Below are 4,147 nucleotides of genomic sequence, written 5' to 3'. Positions count from 1 at the left end.
TTTTTTTTTGGTTCCCTCCAGCTCCAAGTCTCTGCTCTGGGCTGCTTACAAGGCAAACTTCAAGGGGGGCAAGCTTCATGGGGGCAGTTTAGCTGCTCATCCAGACGTTGTGTGCTTCCTTTGAGGGGCAAATCGCGGGCAAATCGCTTAAGGCCTCCGGTCCATCAAGTTAGGATCTCACCCTGAAGACAGGTTGGTTTTTTTTGGTGGCTATTTGTTCCACTAGACAGGTCTCAGAACTACAAGCTTTGTCCTGTAGGGATCCCTTCTTCGGATTTCTGGTTCGGGGGTTTCTTTGCGGATGGTCCTTTTCTTCTTACCATTGGTGGTTTCCATATTCTATTTGAACCAATCAGTGGGCCTTCTGGCTTTTACGGACCTGGAGACCAGTTCGCCTTGCGCCACAGAGTTGAGACATATGGATGTTCGAGCTCTGCTACGATACCAGGCAGTCACCAACAGCTTTAGATTGTCAGATCATTTTTCGTCCTCTGGAGTGGTTCCAGAAGAGGGCAGTGGGTCTCTAAGGCCACTATTGCAAGGTGGTTGAAGGAAGCAATTACGACTGCTTACATATCCTGTGGTTGTTTGGTCCCGGAGGGGTTAAAGGCTCTTTCGACCCACTCACAGGCGACCTACGGGGCAGAATTTCAGCTGGTGTCGCCCCATAGATTTGTAGGGTGGCTACCTGGAAGACTTGGTTTACCTTTGCTAGACACCCACAATTGGATGTCCAGACCCTGGACGTCAACAATTTTGGGGCAAGTGTGTTTTGAGCGGGACTCTCACAGTCCTACCCTGATTAGGGAAGCTTTGGTACATCCCAGGAGTCTGGACTTGATCAGGGACATACAGGGAAAGGAAAATTGGTTCTTACCTGCTAATTTTCGTTCCTGTAGTACCACGGATCAGTCCAGATGCCCATCCGGGGAGTGGTAAAATATGGAGAGAGTCCGCTCAATCTGTCTATTTTGTTGCTTCTTTGGGTAACTCTGCAGAATGAGACAGGTTTTTTCTACTGGTTATTGTTCCTTTATTTTAATGATTCCTCTGCTCGTTATGGGTAGGTTTAAGCTTCATTGTTTCTGTTATGCTTGGGTACAGATTAATACTGAGGAGATGCAGGTGGCACACCGGGTTAAGAGGTGGTGTCTACAAAACTTTCTCTGTCTCCATCTGCTGGAAGGGAGGCAAAACCCAGGAGACTGGACTGATCCGTGGTACTACAGGAACGAAAATTAGCAGGTAAGAACCAATTTTCCTATCCTGACCCTTCTATTGCCCAGTCATGTCTTTCCTTAATTGTACCTGTCTTTGATACGCACCCTCTGTCTCTATAGTTTACTACCTGTATGTATGCCTACCTCAGTTTTCTCTATTTATTTATATATGTCAAACCTGTACACCATTATGAACTAGTGATTTTCACATGGAATGACGGTATATAAAAGACATAAATAAAATAATAAAACCTTTGTTAGGCTTGGTTCAGGTAGCAAATGATGCCAACGAATTTGTCTTACAGGTGTGCCCAGTGGGTGAAGGACAATGGATTGTGGGGCAATTCTTCGTGCGAGCAACCTTACGAGGTGCATCTGGGATTGGCACCATGTGGAGGTCCACATGGAATGGATTGGTCAATGCGGTATGCTGTAGGAGCAGCTGTTACCCCTATTGCGGATCCGAGCAGCAGCACACACCTGCCCAGAGGCCATTATTATTCACCTGGGTGGGAATGATTTAGGAAGATTGTCCTGCTGGCAGCTGTTACAATTAATAAGGAAGGACTTCGCAAAATTATCATTTCTCTTCCAACACAGTAGCTTGGTATGGTCTGAAATCATACCACGCATGAAAAAGGGAGATTCAAAACTGTGGAACAGATAGCGCAAGAAGTTGAATAGGCAGATGGGCGCGTGCGTGCAGAGGTTGGGAGCACACCAAATTCAGCATGAGCGGGCCAATATTCAATATGGGTGTCTTTACAGACGTGACCTGATACATTTATCCAACATAGGGCTGGACCTCTTTAACAATTCGTTACAAGAGGCGTTGGAAGGAATCTTTTGCACGCATGTATCCACAGGCCGCAGCTAGATCGTGGGGAGCATGAAGCAAGTAATTAACCACCTCAGGCTGGTGATGGGTACCTGAGCTGGAGGTCGGGGGGGGATGAGATGTTGAGCTTGGCACCAGGGGCTATCGCTGGACTATGTCTTGTTGAGGATGGGTGTGAGGTTGCCATTGGGCGCAGCAGAGCCAGGAAGTTGGGCCCCCTTGCTTGGAAACGCGGCGGGGGCTGGATATATTGTTGCTGTCTTGTTTGTTGCATGGTGGACGGCAGTTGGGGGTAACGCGGTGATACCGCACATGAACTCAGCAGCTCAGTTACATCAGGGGTTTGCCATGTTCGTTCAATAAAAGCTGCGGCCTTTACACCCACAATTGATTTGCATCTGTCATTACTTGAGCTGTGCTTATTGAGAGTCGGGGGAGGGGTGGTGGGGGCGAACATCCCAGCTGCCAATATTAATTGTGTGTTGAGTAAAAATGTATTTTCTTCAATTCGTTTTAAATGCTTTACTTAGTAATTTCATGGAGTGACCCCTAGCCTTTTTAGTTTTTGAAAGAGTAAGCAACCAATTGGCATTTACCCATTCCACTCCACTCATGGGGCTAGATTTTAAAAGCCCTGCACGCGTAAATCCTCCCGGATTTATGAGTGCAGGGCACTCGTGCGCCTATTTTGCATAGGCCGCCGGTGCGTGCAAATCCCCAGGACGCACGTAAGTCCCGGGGCTTCGTAAAAGGGGCGGGAGGGGGCGTGTCAGGGGGCAGTCCAGGGCGGGTCCAGGGGCATGGTGATGTTTCGGGGGCGGGCCGGGAGGGCAGTGCGGAGTCCCCCGGCACTGCGGTCTGTGACGGGGGATGCTGAGGTGGTGCGAGCAAGTTACGCCTGCTTCCAGCAGGTGTAACTTGCACAACAAAAGGTAGGGGGGGGGGATTTAGGTAGGGCTGGGGGGTGGGCTAGATAGGGGAAGGGAAGGTGAGGGGACGCGGAAGGAAAGTTCCCTCCGAGGCCGTTCCGATTTCGGAGCGGCCTCGGAGGGAATGGAGGCAGGCTGCGCGGCTCGGCGCACACAGGCTGCCGATTTTGCGCAGCCTTGCACATGCCTTGCACACGCGAACAAAAGTACACGCGCGCGTATGTTTTTAAGATCTACCTCTAGATGTTATAGACTTCTGTCATATCCCCCTTCATTCATCTCTGCTCCAAGCAGAAGAGCCTTAACTTTTTTAGTCTTTCCTCATAGGGGAACCATTCTGTTCCCTTTATCAGATGAAGTTTAGTGATGGTCAAAGTTGGGAATTCCTTTCTTTGTGGTATTTTTACTCAGGTGTGCAATAAACTGTTATGTTCAACTTCACAAGCTAAGCAGATCATTTTTATTTTATATATATATATATATATATAAATAGATAGGATATATATATTTTTGTAATGATTGCTTATACAATCATGTCTAGGTCATAAAACATGGGTCTAGGTCATAAAACATCTATACGTAGCCCCTCCTAAACATATATGCCATTGAATGTCAGTGGAGATGAGCTGTAATAGATAAGAACTGAAGAGCATTTTTAAGGAATAAACTGAGTGAAAATATGACTGCAGCTGCACAATCTTGCTGTATCTAAGACACAAACAGAAAAGGAAACTGCTTGGTAAAGAGTATTTTTCATTTATGTATGGGTTAGTCTAGTGTGTGAAAGCGCAAATCCATTAAACAGTAAAATAAGGATTATTTCAATTGCTCATCTGTTGACAGACATTTCAACAAATGGGATAAAGCAGATTAAAGGTATTAAGATGACATCATGTGGATCTGGGTTTAATCATTTGCAGCCTGGAGAATGCTCTTTATTGGAGGGAAAGGGCCACCAAAACCACTTTTAGGTGCTGCTTCTCAATTACCTGTTAAAACCAGATCTGTTAATTTGACATCAGAAGTAACTGCTTGCTTGAATTTTTGGTTATGGTGGTTGATATGGAGGGACAAAACCATCATAAGCCATTTTCAACAGATCCAGTAGTTGATTTTTAAATTCCTTTATCACATTTGTCTTTCAAGATCCTCCCTGCAAT

The sequence above is a fragment of the Rhinatrema bivittatum genome, chromosome 3 (assembly GCF_901001135.1).
Source record: "Rhinatrema bivittatum chromosome 3, aRhiBiv1.1, whole genome shotgun sequence".
NCBI lineage: Eukaryota > Metazoa > Chordata > Amphibia > Gymnophiona > Rhinatrematidae > Rhinatrema > Rhinatrema bivittatum.
Note: the sequence above shows the minus strand (reverse complement) of the source record.